Genomic DNA, 17,750 nt, shown 5'->3' on the forward strand with positions numbered 1-17,750 from the left:
GGGCAGCCTGCGATATGGATTCCATCTTACAAACGGCGGAACACTCAGAGGGGGTGGCTGGCTGCTGTTGACCATTTAGGGACCGAAGTTTGGTAGCATTGATTTAGGGTTCAAAGATCTGGGTTCTTGTCTTAGGTCCATTATGTGCTGGTCTGTAAAATGAATGCAGTTCTTTGTTTAAGACACGTTTCCCACCCTAGCTGGTGTGGCTCAGGTGGTGGGGCATCCCCCATGCACCAAGAGGCCACCAGTTCGGGTATGGTCAGGGCATATGCCTGGGTTGCAGGCTCAGTCACCAGTAGGAGGTATGCAGCAGGCAGCTAATAGATATTTCTCTCTCTACCTTTCCCCTCCTCTCTCTAAAAACCAATAAAAACATATTTTTTAAAAAAATTCTCCAAGGTTGACATGGGGAGCTGATTCAAACCGGATTTAGGAGGAAGCACTTTGCACTGTCCCGTGCTCTGCAAAGACCGGGACCAGGTCCATGGTCTTCGCACTGTGTGGGCTTTTGGCTCACCAGGCCGCTCCAGGCTACATGCAATGTGCTGGTTCTTATTTACACGGACAATTTGCTCAGCAAGTTCTCTCTTCACAGCGAGTGAAGTCCTAGAGTCAAGCCTGCCCATGGCCTGTGGCATAAAAGGGGCTCAGCCGCGTGCCCAGAGAAGCTGCATCAGCTGGTCAACTTCTAATGCCCCATGCTGCACAGCCCAGTTCCCCCAGCTCCCTGGGCCCAGAGGCTTGTGTCATTCCCATGATTAATAGCAGGTTTTCTATGTCCTGTTAGCGTCCCAAATAGATACTTTGTATTTCCTGCCTTCAGGGATTAAAAAGATAAACACATGTCATTGTGCAATTTCTATAATTAGGAGTAACTTTGAGGCAGAAGGACCTGTCATATTTAGGTAACGGAAGCGAAAAGCTGTTTATAAAAGAAGGTAGAAATGTATCCTTACCATAAATATACTAGAAGTATTTGCCTAGTCTGTGTTAGTCTTTGTGCTGTTCACATTATGAGAGAGTGCTTGTCAAACAAGGCCCCGGTTTGATAAACACAGTGTAGAAGGGAGAAAATCCAATAACTTTATTCTGGTTATTTGGTGAGTATGTGCTCTGTAGTGTGCACTTTGGTTCTGGCCATGGAGAACATAATTTATGTGCAAATCTCCTCTTTTCCTGCCATTTGCTTGATGGTTGGACAATCTTGTTCAGCCGATATTTGTGAAGGGTTGCTGTTCAAACTCAAATGACCCCCAATGTTTACTTTAAGTTGTAGTATTCAAATTCACAACTTGAAAGGAATGTAAGCAGAAATTTCTTTTGTGTTAATTTCCATGGGACAGAAAATGACAACGGCCAAGAAATGAAAAAAAAATGAATTTTCTCAGTCACGATCTAATCTGAACTCCTCAGATGCCAGGGTGGCACAGGATGCTGGGAAGTGAGACTGGCTCGCTCTGGCTGCCCTCGGGGTATCTTCAGACACTGCACGTGCTGCCAAAACCACAGGTGAACCATCTGGGACTTTGCTGCCCACTCCTGCCACTTTGGCAGCGAGGGAAGAGGCAGTGTGGACCCGGGCACGGCCTGTTCTGGGGAAGAGCCCTGGGTGGCCCTCTGTCCCCTGGGGGAAGGGGTGTGACTATAAGTTACAGTTGCACCCCTTGACCCAGCCCCAGCCAGTAACGACGCAAGTCCAAGCCTGAAAACATAGGAAGGGAACGTTATTAAGGGGGACGTATGCTGTTGCCCTCTGGCCAGTGCCCAGACTTCCCATAGCTTTCTGTGAAGCCGGCCCTGTGAAGGGGAGATCCGTTTGGTGTCACTGCCAGGTCTCCCTCCGATTCCACCGCGGCGCTGCCCGGCGGAGACACGGTTGCTTGCATCTTGCCGGAAGGCCGTGATCTCCCTATGACGGTCTCAGTGTCTCTTTGTCTCTTCGACCAGAGTGAGCTGGCTAACAGCGTGGTGTTGTGGGCACACACTTTTGCTCGAGTGCATACCGTCTCCCATCATAGGGTGTGCAGAGATTCCCCCAGGAGCGGCCGGTGGGTTCCCATGCCCATCCATCCGGCCACACCGCCATCTGGCCACCACTACTCAAGACTTCGGCAACGCCTCCTGGAACCCCATACTCTGAGCCTCTGAGACTCTGATCCAGCTGACACAGCAATGCTGGCCCTTTATCGGTTATGTGGGTTGAAACGGGTAGGGAGCGTTGTCAGGGGGACAGATGGAATTAAGAGAACCCACAGACGTGTGTGTGGAGCCGTAGCAACACGGTGGGAATCGCGTGGTTGGCTGGCCGCCTCCAGAGATGTGCCGTATGAAATAGCTAAAGCTGCGGTCCAGCACAAGAGCAGAACCCGGGGCCGTGCTGAGCCCAGGGCACTGGTGGGTGTGCGGAAGCTGTGCCCTGCCTCCCAGCGAAGTGGATGGGACAGTGTGCCTGGGGTCCGCCCTCTATGCCCCGGCGAATCCTTAAGACTTGAGAAGAGATTCCCCGTAACTGGGACTCGGTATGCCATGGGTGGCATCGACTTAAACAGACTCCCTGGTGGTTTTACTCATTAACTACATTCCTTCCTGCGGGAGGAGCATTGAGGTGGTTAGAAGTTACAGGCTGAGCCAAGCACAGCCAAAGCCTGGAGCAGACCTGGAAGCCCTTCCCTTGATGGAGGTGAAAGCGCACACACAACACACAGAGTGGTGCTGCCGACCCGAAAGGCACGGGTCTGCTAACCGCTGCTCCGGGGGCACCTGCCGTCCGCATGGAGAACTGTACATCCGTGCCCGATAGTCAACAGCATGAACCAGGCTCCTCAAGAGACAGGCAGGCAAGTGCGGGCCATACAAGCCCTCCCCCCGACCCCTCCGAGCCTGTGGCATTCCCGAGTTTTGCTGTTGGAGTGGAAGTGCTGGTCCTGACATGCTGCAGGCTGTATTGTTGTGGACTCTGTGTTCAAGGAGCTGGCCTCTGGGCCCGGTGCCCCATAGAAACCACCGGGTATAAGGGGTGGAGTGTGGGGACTCTGACCAGAGTACGCTGGGTGTTAAAGGCCCACTCGCCGTACGCATGTGAGAGGACAATGACATAGCAGTGTCACTCTATGCACTGGGCTGGCGCCCTTCCGCAGCCACTCATGTTAATGAGATGTCGCTAACTGGCACAAAGCCTCCCTGGTCTGAGTGAGTGTAGACGGTGCCACTGAGCGGCGGCTGTGGCTGCTTTGTTTGCAGTAAAGCATGACCGTCTTCCTGCGGCTGCTCACGTCCAATTCCCGGCTCCAAAGAGGTTCCATCCCTGCCTGGGAGCTTAGACTCAACATGTGGTTTTCACCATATTCATAAAGTTTGGCAAATGTTAATTCCAGAGTATTTCCATCACCCCGAAAGAAAATCCCATATCTATAACTCCCCCTCCCCCTCTCCATGCCCCAGCAACCCCTGATCTACTTTTTGTCTTTATGGTTTTGCTTATTCTGAGCATTTCATATAAATGGGGTCATACAATATATGGTGTTTTGTGACTGGCTTCTTTCACTTAGCATAATGTTTTCACATTTCTTCCCAATTGTAGCAAGTGTTGTAGGCAACTGGGGCAGCGCCAGGTGTGGACCTGTGGGGTCAGAGGGACCTGGGTTCAGCAGGAAAGAGTTCAGAGCCAAGACCCAAACTGTCAGAGGACGTTCCCTGGTGAATCACAAGGTGGAGAAGTGCTTCCTGGAAGAAAAGGGCTAGGAAGCCAGTGACAGAGGCAAAGGAAGGGCCCGGAGCTTGGGAGTGAGGAGGGTGGTGGCAATGTGCCGGGGAGGGGGCAGGCTCCCTGTGCTCCAGGGAGGGAGAGGCCTGGGTCCTCCGTCCGAAGGGTTTAGGGTGGAGGTCCAGGGAGCTCCCAGGGAAGGTCTCAGTAGAATGCTCAGCAGCCTTCCCAGTGTCCTCTCAGGGTCGGGTCCCTGATTGGCTGGCCGGCACCAGGGCAGGTGGTTACCCAAGGCAGAGGGGCTGATGTCAGCACAGCTGGTTTTGCTGCTCTTCTGGGCCCGGAGCTGGAATTCAACCAGATGTTCTCTCCTGGGAGGAAAAGGCCAGGCTCCAAACCACATGACCAGCACATTATCTCTAGGGAGGACAGTTCCACCTACCACCGTCCTTTGCAGGCACCTGGGGTGGGTGCTGGCCACCTTCCATGACCTCTGCACCTGGCCATCGTCCTTGCTCTGCTCAGGTCCGTCTCACTGCCGACCACATTTCGGTCATTTTTTATTGCCAAATAACATTCCATTGTACATTATAGCATTACATTTTGTTTATCCAATCATCAGTTCATGAATTCTTCTAATGTGCTGCTCTGAGGCAGAGGGGAGCCCAGACGCCTGGCCCTGCACCTGGCGATTCGCAGGGCCTTCAGCTGGACACAGCCCCCGGCCGGCGGCACTCGCAGCACCCCGGCAGGAAAACGAATGTGCATCACTTGGCCGCTGACTTAACAGTGAGGGTAATTCAGGGCCAGGGGTGGCATAAACCTTGGGATTTGAAGTAAGTGTTACGTGGCGGGGGTCTGCTCAGCTTCTCTCTGCTGGGCCTGGAGGGCCCAGGCAGGGGAACCTGGCCGGAGTGACGCTCAGCAGGGCCCAGGCCGAGCAGGTCTGCTGGGAGAAGACGGGGTGTGTTAGGGCCGACCTATGCCGCCAGCTGTCAGCTGTGGACACTGTGGCTCACATGGTAACCCTGGGCGGGCTTTCCTCTCATGAACTTAACATGGACAAAGGGCGCACTCCCACCCACTGTCTTTTTTTGGGGGGGAGGGGGGATATCCTCACCTGAGGATATCTTTTCCATTGCTTTTTAGAGAGTGGAAGGGAGGGAGGGAGGGAAAGAGAGAGAGAGAGAGAGAGAGAGAGAGAGAGAGAGAGAGAGAGAGAGAAAGAGAGAGAGGAATATTGATGTGAGACAGGCACATTGATTGGTTGCCTTCTGAGCATGCCACATGGGGCCAGGGATTTAGCCTGCAACCAAGGTAAGTGCCCTTGACCAGAATCGAACCCATGACTCTTCAGTGTATGTGGGCGGGCTGATGCTCTACCCACTGAACACACCAGCCAGGGCCCCCCACTTCTGGCTTCTTTTTTTAAAATATATTTTTATTGATTTCAGCAAGGAGGAGGGAAAGAGAGAGAGAGAAACATCAACAATGAAGAGAATCATTGACCGGCTGCCTCATACACACACCCCACTGGGATGGAGTGGGAATGGAGCCTGAAACCTGGGCATATGCCTGACTGATTATCAAACCATGGACCTCCTGGCTCATAGGCTGATGCCGGGCCATTGTGGTTTCTTAATATTGCTCCTGTCTTTCCACTTATTCTCCAATAATCCAGGTACACTGTATTAGTGTTAGGTCTTAATCTTCTCTTATGCCATTCCCTTTGGAAAAGAGGCAGAATTGGCCATGAATAACATTTATTTATCTGGTGATTGTGGGCTGAACGAGAAGCCTGGAAGAACCCAGGTCCCCTTGACCCGTTGCTTATGAAGTAAAGTATTTGCTAGTTGAAGCATTATCAGTTACTTACTGGTTTCAGCTCTTCACATCAGCGGCAGAATCCGAGTGTCTTTAAAGAGTTCGACCATGAAACCCACACCCTTCACATGCAGGTGGCCCCTCCTGGGAGTAAACGGTCAGCCAGGCAGTAGAGAAGGAGAAGGGATGCTCCCTCGTTTTCTTGCTGTTCACTCTTTCCTCCTCTTCCTCTTGTCCTCAAACACACATTATTAACGAACACAGAGCACAGGCACTCAGTGAGGCGCTCACACCATGAAGGTCAGGGGCCACAAGGGACAGGCAGGCCTGCCTCTGCCGCAGCTGGCCCAGGGCACACACATGTGCAGCAGGCGACTCTCACGCTGAGACGGAAGCCAGGTACACAGCAGCCATGCCCCGAAGGAGCAGAGCGGCAGGACTGGGTCTAACGCTTTCAAAATTAAGTCTCCCCCGCCCTTCTCTCTCTCTCTCTCTCTCTCTCTCTCTCTCTCTCTCTCTCTCTCTCTCTCTCTCTCTCTCTCTCTCACACACACACACACACACACACACACGCACACGCACACATCCCCTCAGTCTTTCTCCTTCACTCTGTGCCTCTTCTCTAGCTCCTTTCCTCCTCCATCTTTCACTGCCCGTCACACGCTTCCTTCCTGCACTGACCGCAGACATCCCTAAAGCGGCTGATGGCATTTAAATGGCAGCTGCGGGCCACGCCTCTGTCCGCCTGGTCCTCGGAGCAGGCCCAGGGGCCAGGACTGGCATGGCCTCAGCTGCACCTCCCTCCCTCCTCACCCTCCACCTGGCCTCGCCCTGGCAGGCTGAGCGAGAGTGTGTGCCAATCTGTGGCCTCCTCTGCCTGGGAGAACTCTGGGACAGAAACCCGTTTTGTGAGCTGCCCTGTGCCTATGGGCCTGGCTTTCAAGCTGTGTGCACAGATGCGTGAACCTCCGGACACCGCAGCGGAGAAGCAGCAGCTCTGTGTGTCTCTGTTCAGGCTTCCCAATGTCGCAGCCGTGTCTCCTGCTCTGAGGCTGGCAGGACAGGTGTGCTCTCAGGACACTCATCTCATCGCCTCTCCTGAGCCAAAGGCTCCCCAGGCCCCGCCTCTAACACCATGGCACTGGGAGTCAGGGCCTCAGCACGGGAATTGGGGGAACACGGAATTCGGAGGTGACCCTGCGCCAGACTGTGGTCTGTGCGTTGAAGCTGCCGCGGAGGTCAGGGCAGCCACGTGCGTCCCGGGGAAGGAGCGGAGGGGCAGGTGCTGGTCCCCCAGAGCCTCTGAGGGCGCACTTCCTCCCGCATCAGCCTTGGGCCCACACTCAGCGCACCGTCCTGAGGACAGGCGCTGCCTGCCCCTCCTGGAAGGAGGCTGCACCCTCGCGCCCGGCCGCCATCCATCTGCTGTCAGTTCCCGTTGACTTTGGGTTTCATTGTTGGCCTTCAGAGCGTGTGAGTCTCCCAGGCTCTCCTCTCCATCGAGGCACTGGCTCCCAGTCCCGGCACCAGCTTCCCCGTCTCCATCCCGGGCCGCGGACAGCGCCTCTGGCTAGCACTTGGAGATGGAGCTGTCTTGCTCTGGGTCAGGTCTGGGCCAGGCTCACCTCCTGACGTGGGTGTGCGAGACCTGCTCCGAGCCCGGGGAGGGCCGGCCTCCTCTGTGACCGAGGGACCAGAGCTGACGTGCGCAGAGTGCACCCTTTGTGTTACTTACTTTTATGTTTCATTTAAAACACATTCTCTAAAACTTCATTTTATTTCGATTAAAAAAAAATTCACCCACTTCTCCCACCTCCCACCTCTGCAACCACCAATCTATGAGTTTTTTTAATTTTACATGCTACTTTCCACATGTAAGAGAGGTCAAATTGTATTTGTCTTTCTCTGTCTGACTTATTCATTAACCATAATACCCTTGAGTCCTCTCATGTTATCAGAAAAAGCAAGATTTAATTTTTTTTATGGCTGAATATCCTATATAACAAAAGGCTAATATGCAAATTGTCCCCTCGGAAGTTCAACCAACCAGGAATTAGACCACTTGCTATGACATGTGCTGACCACCAGGGAGCAGTGCGGAATGAAGGAAGGCCCCTGTTGGCAGCCAGCAGCTGGGGAAGGAAGCCCCTGATTGGCCCTGATTGCCCGCCAGGCCTAGGGACCCTACCCGTGCATGAATTCCTTGCACTGGGCCTCTAGTTGTGTGTGTGTGTGTGTGTGTGTGTGTGTGTGTGTGTGTATGTGTGTATTATGAACTTCTTTACCCATTCATTCATGGATGGCACTTGGGTTGCTTTCATATTCATAGCTGGCTATTATATTGGGTCGGCAACTAAGTAATTGCGGGTTTCACACATACATGGCTTCAGTTGAATTTTTAGGTTTGCAGACGTAGTACAAATGTAAAACACATTTTGTATTTGATAGTTGGCTATTCAGCTGTTAATCAGTAAAAAAAGTTTTTTGATCTGTTTTGTAGTTTTTGTTTGGCGTTCGTTGAAAAATGGAAAATCAAAAGGAACATTTTTGTCATATTTTGCTTTTTTATTTCCGCAAGGGAAAAATGCATCACAAGCTCATAAAAAGTTATGTGCTGTTTATGGTGACGAAGCCTTAAAAGAACGGCAGTGTCAAAATTGGTTTGCCAAATTTCGTTCTGGTGATTTTTCACTCAAAGATGAAAGACGCTCTGGTCGTCCAGTTGAAGTTGATGATGCCCTAATCAAAGCAATAATCAATTCGGACTGTCACAGTACAACACGTGAGATTGCAGAGAAGCTTCATGTATCACATACATGCATTGAAAATCACTTAAAACAACTTGGCTATGTTCAAAAACTCGATACATGGGTTCCTCACGAACTGAAAGAATCACAGTTAACGCAACGCATTAGCAGCTGCGATTTGCTAAAGAAAAGTAATGAAAATGATCCATTTTTAAAACGACTGATAATTGGCGATGAAAAATGGGTTGTTTACAACAATATCAAGCGGAAAAGATCGTGGAGCAGGCCAGGTGAACCAACTCAAACAACATCAAAAGCTGATATTCATCAAAAGAAGGTTTTGTTATCAGTTTGGTGGGATTACAAAGGAATTGTCTACTTTGAACTCTTACCACCCAACCGAACGATCAATTCTGATGTCTACATTGAACAACTAACGAAATTAAACAATGCAGTTGAAGAAAAGCGGCCCGAATTGACAAATCGAAAAGGTGTTGTATTCCATCATGACAATGCAAGGCCACACACATCTTTGGTCACTCGGCAAAAATTAATGGAGCTTGGTTGGGATGTTTTGCCACATCCACCATATAGTCCTGACCTTGCACCATCTGATTACTTTTTGTTTCGATCTTTACAAAACTCCTTGAATGGTAAAAATTTCAATAATGATGATGATGTCAAATCGTACCTGATTCAGTTTTTTGCTAATAAAAAACAGAAGTTTTTTGAACGTGGGATTATGATGCTGCCTGAAAGATGGCAAAAGGTCATTGATCAAAATGGGCAATACATTAAATAATAAAGTTATTTAGTTCCATGAAAAAATTGTCTTTGATTTTCTTTAAAAAATCCGCAATTACTTAGCTGCCGACCCAATAAATAACTAAAGGCCCAGTGCATGAAATTCCTGCATGGGTAGGGTCTTTAGGCCTGGCCAGCAATCGGGGCCAATCTATGAGGTGACCAGCTGGGGACCCCCACAGGCACCCACCTTGGTCGGCCCCGCCCCCAACCCTGCCGCTGCTCCCCATTGCCTCCCTTTGCAGGGTAACCGGTGAGGCAATCGAAGGAGAGGGTGGGAGCAGGGGGCAGCTGGCACCTGCCTGAGGGGCCTGGGGCCTGTGGGCCATTGAACATCTGCTCCCTGGTGATCAGTGCATGTCATAGCGACCCATTGATCTATTTTATATTAGGCTTTTATTATATAGGATGCTGAACTAAAGGATACATATGTCTCCTCAAATTAGGGCAGCCTCAGACACCCTGCAGGGCGGTGGCAGGACTCCTGCCCCCCGACTGTCTTCCTCACACCCTCCCTGCTCTGTGCTCACTGGCCGTTTCCCAGTGTCTCTCTTCTCTCAGGTTAGACACCAGTCATGTTGGATTAAGATCCTACTGTAGCTCATCTCAAGTAACATCTAATTACAATGTCCCCATAGCCGAATGAAATCAATTCTGAGGTACTAGGAGTTCAGGCTTTAGCATGTCTTTCTGGGGAGTCATAATTCACCCTGTAACAGTGGTTGTCATGGTTAATTTCATGTCAACCTGGCTGGGCCACTGCCCAGATATTTGGTCAAACTATTCCGCAAGTGACGGCCTGCTTTCGTTCACATTCGTAAGAGGAGCGCTGTCCTCAGTACAGTTGCCTCTTGTCATGAAAGAGCACCCGGGAGCGAAGAGTTGGCCATTCCCCGTGCCTACGGAGAGTTTAAGGAAGACCACTGCTGCCAGGATGGGGCAGGAAACCCGGAAAGGGCGAAGGGCAAGGGGCAAAGAGCCATGTGGGCCGGCCCATCCCACCCCTGCGGCGCCAGGAAGCACTGCTGGCTTCCCAGCAGCCCGGGGACCAGAGGGTTGGGGATTAGGGGGGTGGGGGGAGGGGAGGAGGGGAGGTGGCCAGTTAACTCAGGAGCGGGCAATATACTATGTGTTCAGGTGTGGATCCGTGCATGGTGAGGGCAAGCTGGAAGGGACACAAACAAGTGGGGAGCGGGGTGGAAGCGGGAGGGGTGAGGGAGGGGGCAGAGAGAAGCCCGAAGCTGGAAGGTAGTGAATGGGGGCGAGGGAGATGACACTGAGGCTTGTGCACCCTGTGAGGAATTGGGGTTCTTGTCTCCTCACGTAAAGGAACCTGGACCAGGGCTGCTGACAGAGGCAACGGCGGCTCTTCCAGGCTTTGAGGGGGTAGGGCCGGAGGCCGGGTCTCTGCTGCGTGTGGCTCCGGGCTTTATGGCCGAGGACTGGAAGTAACTGGGCTTAACCCCTCGGGGAAGAGTCAGCAGGCTTCTCCTTTCTGTGCCGCACATGTCCAGTCTCCTCCAGTGAAGCAGAGCATTCTGGGATTGGGCAACACATATTATGGGATGCAGGAAGAACTTTCCCAACCAGCCATGGAGTTAGTCTCTGTGGCTTTGGCTTGGCTTTAGGTCTGGAAGCTGCCAGGTTAGCTCCTGGGCCACTGCCTCCCGCTCCTGGGACGGTGCCTCCGTTCTGGCAGGCCGGCCCAGTGCAGCCGCTTCGGGGCCCTTTTGTTGCCTGTTCTGCTCTGACTCGTCAGCCACATGTTACTCCACCACCTGGAGGACTCCAGCTCCCCCATCATCACGGTGGGTGGCCTCGAGGTGGGGAGATCCTGTGGCTCCCAGTCCCCCATGAATTCCCATCAGTCCTGCAGGCCTCAGTTCCCCCCACTCACGCCCTTTCCTTCCCACACCTGCCCTCAGACTCCGGCTCCTGCGCAGACGCAGAGAGCAGCCTCCGCCCACCTGCAGCCGCTCTCCCCATCACAAAAGGCCGCACCCCTGTAGTGCACCCCTAAGGACACATCTTCCCCGGGCCTGCTCCTCTGAGCAAGCCTAACCAGCACTGCAGGGAAGGGCCACCTGCGGAAGTCCTCACCCCAAAAACAGCACAAGAGCCGCTTCTATCTCTGACCGAGCAAAGGTCCCGGGAAGCACTCACTACAGGCTGCTTCGCCTGTGCCTCCTCACCCGGCACCGTGGCCAGGCCAGGGCGGCCGGGGGCCTGCGGCTCACCCCTGTGGCTGCAGAGAAGAAGGCGGTGGCCCCGGGGGGATGGCCCAGAGGACAAGCAGAGCTGGTGTCCACACCGCCCGCTGTCCTGCTGGGGTGGGGCTGCGTTTACTCGAAAAAGAAGAAATGCACTGAAACCAGCTGGCAAAAACCGGTCTGTACCCAAGACCAAGCTGAGCACTCCGAATATGGTCGCCCTCCAGCCCGCAGAAGCCCCGAGGGGGGCCAAGCTCAGAGGTGTGAGGCCTGCCCAGGCCCTAGGGTGGGGAGGGGAGCTCAGATTCGGGCCTGTCTGAGCTGCTGGCTCTTACCATTCTGCCCACGCCCAGAGCTGTAAGAGCCTGAGATACAGTCTCACTCTGTCCGCCTAACCGTGGTCATTCTGTACAAGTCAGTCGGTAAGCTGACAGTATCGCGTCTCCCTCCCTCCCTGCAGCAGGGGAAAGGCGGTGAGAGGCCAGGCAGCCGCCGTGTGATTCTCATGGGCCCTGGGCAGGACAACGGGGACACGGGACCTGAGGAGGGTGAGCAGAGGCAGAGCCCCCACGTGAACGGCCGGGAAGGTGAGGACGTACAGCCGGCCCGTGCTCTCTGCGAGCCGCGGTAAAGCCACCTGTTCCTCAGGGGCTACCACACACACCCTCCTGTTGCGGTAGAGAAAGCTTCAATGCGCTTACTCCCTCAGCAGGTTTTGGAAGGAAGTGGCGGAAGCAGTTTGAGTTCTAACACTGGGTACTCCCTAGAGTAAGCTGAGTGAGTCTACAGGGAAAGTGGAAGGTGGTGTTTGAGGAGCAGAGACATCGCTTCTGTTAACACTGCAGGTGCCCGAGGACCATCCTCCCCGGAACCGCGCGGCCCCTTCGCAGAGCGGGCAGAGGTGCTCACAGCGGAGTCTTCCTGCCGGGCAGGGTGCTGGTGGGGCCTCTGAAAGGTGCGGGTTTTAATGCACCAAATGGTTTTCCGACTCTGATCTGACTCAGCTGGGATTTGCAAGTCTTTAAACCTGAGGAAGCCGAACCGGAACAGGCTAGCCAGAAGATGAATCTAGAAGGTTAGAAGGCTTTCCCCTCCCCATCCAACTCTCCTTTGTTCGTGTAGCTGGAGCAGCCAGGCGGCCCGGGCTGGAGCGGAGCTGCCGCTGCGGAGGGGCAATCTGGCCGCGATGCTCCCGGTGTCTTTCCGGCTGAAACCAGTCCGCCTGAGCGGGTGTCTCTGCGCGGCCGCCCCTCCTCTGGCAACAGACTCTGGTCCGTTCCAGGGGCGCGGCCGCGGCTGGCACGCTCACCAGGTGTGGACCTCACATCCTGGCGTGTCGCCAGCCCATGCAGCCCTGGGTCCAGGCTGATCGGTCCAGTGCCCTTGGCAGCAGAGCGGAGAGCGAGGGCGCCCGTGCTGCAGGTGAGGGCCGAACAGAGCTCCCGCCCGCCCACCCAGGCCTCGCCTCGCTGTGTGACCGTCCGTTCGGTTGCCCCCGAGCAGACTTGGACCAAGATGTTACTTGGGAGATGACCCCGGAAGCACTAACTGAGCAGGTGTAAGGCAGGACCGAAGAGCCCCGCCGGAGGCGTTAGCCCACCCCTCCGGGCAGAGCGCTGAGCCGGGGCTTGGGCGGCAGCGGGGAGCGCCCGGGAGCCATCTCCCCGTGGCTCTTTGGGGGCGGGCTGCTCCGTTACATTTTGGCCCCTGTGGTCTGCCATGATCCGGGCAGAGACCTCTGGCTTCCAGAGAAAACTCAAACAAGAAAATGCCATGGTGGTGGGGTGGCCACAGGCTCCCTGTGTGGGTCCGGGCCGGGGACACGGGCTGGCAATGGCGTGATTCCTGCTGGCTGGACGTGGGCGGTGGGAGGAAAGACTCCATCTGCCCCCACCCCCCTTTTGTATGGACACCCCTCAAGCCCCTCATTCCTCTCTCAGCGGTGAACAGAGGCCGACTCTGCCCAGACCCTATAGAGACTCTGACAAGTTCCTTCTCTAGGCCTCGCTGAGGGCAGACAATTATCCACCAACAGCTTAGTTCTGCCGATAACTGTCTCCTTGGCAACAGAAGGCCCAATGCAACAGAAATGACATACATTTTTAAAAATATATATATGGTATAAACAATACGTAAAGACTCAGCTCTAACTTTTCCATAAAAATGCCTCTAAGTGGCCGGGACCAGTTTGGCTCAATGGATAGAGCGTCGGTTTGGGGACTGAAGGGTCCCGGGTTCGATTCCAGTCAAGGGCATGTACCTTGGTTGTGGGCACATCCCCAGTAGGGGGTGTGCAAGACGCAGCTGATCGATGACTCTCTCTCATCGATGTTTCTAACTCTCTATCTCTCTCCCTTCCTCTCTGTATAAAATCAATAAAATATATTTTAAAAAAATGCCTCTAGGTGATGTATGGCTTTTGCACACATAGGGATTTTCCAGCATTGTCTCACCACGTCCGCGCCAAATCCATCTCTGATCCCGCTGTGGGCGTCCTGGAGACGGACACGACGCCTCTCCCAGCTGAGGTGCTGCTCCTCTTACAGCCGACGGCCACGGACACGGTGCTCCCGGAGAGCCTGCACGGCCAGCAGCTGGCTGTCTTCTGCAGCAGCACGCTTGCTGTGTGACCTTGGCCATGTTCCTTACCTCCTCTGGCCCTCCGCAGCCTCATCTGCCAGAGCCGTGGCCTGGCTGGGATGCTGTCACAGGTCTCTGACCTTCAGCAAGTGCTGCCTGACTGTGTCGATCTTCTGTCTTGGCTCAGACTGTCTCTGGAAACATGAACTCCGAGTTCCATGTCCAGTGCAGCTGGTTCACACTCAGCAGCGTTTCGGAGGCCCTCAGGTCCTTTCCCGTTTGCTGGCGGGACATTGTCATTTTCCTCCCTCCTCTTAGTCATCAGGGGGCTAAGCAATCACACCTGCTAGGGCTGCAGTGAGGCTGAGGAGCCAGGCTCCACGCCCCACACTCGGCACTGCTGGCCGTGCGGTCTGGGCAAGTCAGTTAACCTCACCCACCTCCGTTTCCTCGTCGAAAAGACGAGCGAAGGGTGTGCCAGCCTCTCAGAGCTGTTGGAACAGTTAAAGGGGGGCATGTGTGCACACACAGCTGCTCAGAAAACACCACTTCCAAAGGGAAGGGAAGAATTGTGGTTTCTCAGGATCCTTTCTTCTTTGCTTCTCTTTTCTCCGCTGCCCCCCACTCACTTCTTAGGACTTGGTCTCCGAGGAGTCTGGGGTTTTATCTCCTCTAGTGATTCTTAAGTCTCTACAGTTCCGTTTTGCTGCTGATATCATTACGACAGATTTGGTTTCCGATGACCAAAGGAAGACATGGTCACTGCAGAGGCCGAGGGCCCGATCCTGCCAAGGCAGCATGGAGACAGGCAGGCTGTTCACACGGTTCTCGGGAGTAGCCCACACGCCACAGGGTTTTGTGTCTTGGCTCTCACTTCTCATGTCGTTATGTAACCACCTTACTGCCATCAAAACTTCTCCATCATGTTTTAATGTACTTAGTCATCCCCTATTGTTGGATAATTAAAATAGAGTATTTCTATACTGATGCACAGGACTGAGTCATAAGCCTCCGGCTGCCCCGCATTAAAGCCCGCGTAGCTGTCACGCCTGGGCTCAGTGTAGGCCACGCTCAGCACCGCTGCCCTCCATGCCAGCAGCTCCCGGCTCTGGGTGGCTCCCACGGCCCAGCAGTGGCTCCCACGGCCCAGGCATGGCTCTCAGGGCCCAGCAGTGGCTCTCGGGGCCCAGCAGTGGCTCTCGGGGCCCAGAAGTGGCTCTCGGGGCCCAGCAGTGGCTCTCAGGGCCCAGGCATGGCTCTCAGGGCCCAGGAGTGGCCCCCATGGCCCAGGAGTGGCCCCCACGGCTCAGGAGTGGCCCCCATGGCCCAGGAGTGGCTCTCAGAGCCCAGGAGTGGCCCCCACGGCTCAGGAGTGGCCCCCACGGCCCAGGAGTGGCTCTCAGGGCCCAGGAGTGACTTTCACACTCTGAGCAGCTCCCCTGGCCCAGGGTGGAAGTCAGAGCCTTCCCATCTTTCCTCCCTGCAGGGTTGGCAGTGCCCTTCTGGAAGACACTGGAGGGTCAGAAATCAGGCCTTGCCATCCTAGTACCTCATCCAATCAGCAATGGGAATGGTCTAAAGAGAAGCAACAGGCAGTGGGAAGGACCAATCAGAGTCCTTCCGTGAGACACTGCCAAAGCCGTAAGAAAGGGGGACAGTGTGTCTGCGGGGAGCAGTGGACTGTCCTCCCGTAGTGTGGGTGGTGTGGGCACATGAGGGGCCGGAACCCAAGCACATAAAGACTGAGGCCTCCAGCGAGGGCACAGCGGGCTGGAAGGGGCACCAACTCAGTCCTGAGCCACCTGCTGCGTGCCGGACACTGGGAAGGACCCTGAGCCTTCCCGCTGCCAGAGCCAAGGCCTTCCCCTGTCACCTACAGTGAATTGGGGTAGGTTTTGGCTCCTTCCTCAGAAAATCCTGGCTAGGCCCCCCTCAAAGGGGCCTTCCTAAGGCTGTGACATCTCCCAGGAGGTTTAACTCAGGTCCCCATGGAACTGGGCACCTGTTGCCAATTCCTCTTTCTGGTTTCCCCAGAACAGAAAGGGAATCTGCGGGAAGGAAACCCAGGAACTCTGAGAGGCTGGCTCCCCGCCAGGAGCCCTGGGACCTGCACTGAGCCCACGGCTGGCTCTGGCCACAGGCCCTGCAGGAGGAGAGGTGGGCAGGCAGCTAGAGATGGAGCTTCCTTTACAGGGACCCTGCTCTTAGAGTGTGTGCTTCTCTCCCCTTTGCTTTTAGTGGTTAACACCTTTTGTCACTGAGTAAGAAGGAAATAAAAGGCTGGTTTTAGAGACAGATGCTTAGAAAAATTCTTCGAAACTGTTTTTGCAACTCTCTCCATTCAGAACGAAGCTCCTCTGGGTGTGAGAAAGGCTGTGCAAGGAAATGTTTCACACGAGTGGAAACTTTTGGGAAATCACTTTTGCTTTTGTTTTACCGTCTGGATTCTTAAAGCTGACACTGGTTTAATCAGGAATCCCTTCAGTGGGACCTGTTTTGTGTCCAGAAGAGCAGGGACCTCCTCAGACCTGATCCACATCCGAAGCCTGCAGCCTTCCCGCCGCGGCCCCGTGGCTCTCTCTGGCTCTCACAGGCCTCCACAGTCTGCAGTGAGAAACCCCACAGCCCCGGAGTGTGCACCGAGAGGGCTCATTCTTCTAATAAGGTCTCACTCTTAGTTTCTTTTAATGCAAATATTATCTATACTAATAAAAGAGTAATATGCTAATTAGATCGGACATCTTCAGGACTTCCTTCTGCACAAAGCCATGGTTTCGGGGAGTGGGAGGCCACGAGGCAGAGGTGGTTAAGGGTGATCAGGCCTGCAGGGGAGGGCAGGTAGGGGGCGATCAGGCCATCAGGAGAGCAATTATGGACATCAGTCCAGCAGACAGAGGTGGTTAGGGGCAATCAGGCAGTCAGGCAAGCGGTTAGGAGCCAGCATTCTCAGATTGAGAGTGGGATATCCAACTGCCGGTTTAAGCCTGATTCCGCATAAACCAGCAGTGGGACATCCCCCTCAGGGTCCTGGATTGGAGAGGGTGCAGGCTGGGCTGAGGGACCCCCCTCCCGATGCACAATGTTCATGCACTGGCCTCTAGTAGGAAAATAAGTCTATTTTGATTAGTCATAACGACCTTCAGTTAAACTCAAACCATGGCTGAGCCCTGTTCAGGTGGTTTTTATACCTTACCAGAGACCTGGTGCATGAGATTCATGCACAAGTGTGGTCCCTAGGCCTGGTCAGTGATCAAAGCATGAGTGTCTGGCATGGAAGGGCAGGTCCCAGCTGACCTCTGGACCCTGAGCAGCTCCTGGGCCCCTGGGCCCCCGCGTGCTCCCCTCCACCTGAGTCATCGGGCCCCCACCTGCTCCCTCAGTGATCGTGAGCTAGATGGTGGTCCTGTCCCCTGATGCGGCCATCTGCGGGTCAATTGGTGGGGTGATTGGGCCCTGCTCACACCCATCTTGGCCTGGTGCCGCCCACTCACCTGCTCCACTATCACACTGTGGTCCCACTCTCCTCAGGGCCCATTGGGGTTGGCAGCTTCTCCACCCACTGCCAGCACTATGTTGCCAACACCTGCCATATTCTGAGCCGCCCCCTGGTGGTCAATGCACATCATAGTGAGTCGTCCAACTTCCAGTCAATTTGCATATTAGGCTTTTATTATACAGGATGTCACCTAGTGCTGACCTTGATGAACTGCTATGTGTTATCCCCAGTTGGCAGAGGACATGAACCCTCAGTGAGGCAGGATGATGCCTCGAGTCTCAGCACTTAGGAAGGGGCCCAGCTGTGATCTCAGCACAGGGACACTTTTTCCTTCTAGACTGACAGCTGCTCTGGGTAGAAAGAAGCCCAGGGCCGGTAGGTGT

Source organism: Pipistrellus hanaki, assembly GCF_964339955.1.
Source record: "Pipistrellus hanaki genome assembly, chromosome: 13".
NCBI lineage: Eukaryota > Metazoa > Chordata > Mammalia > Chiroptera > Vespertilionidae > Pipistrellus > Pipistrellus hanaki.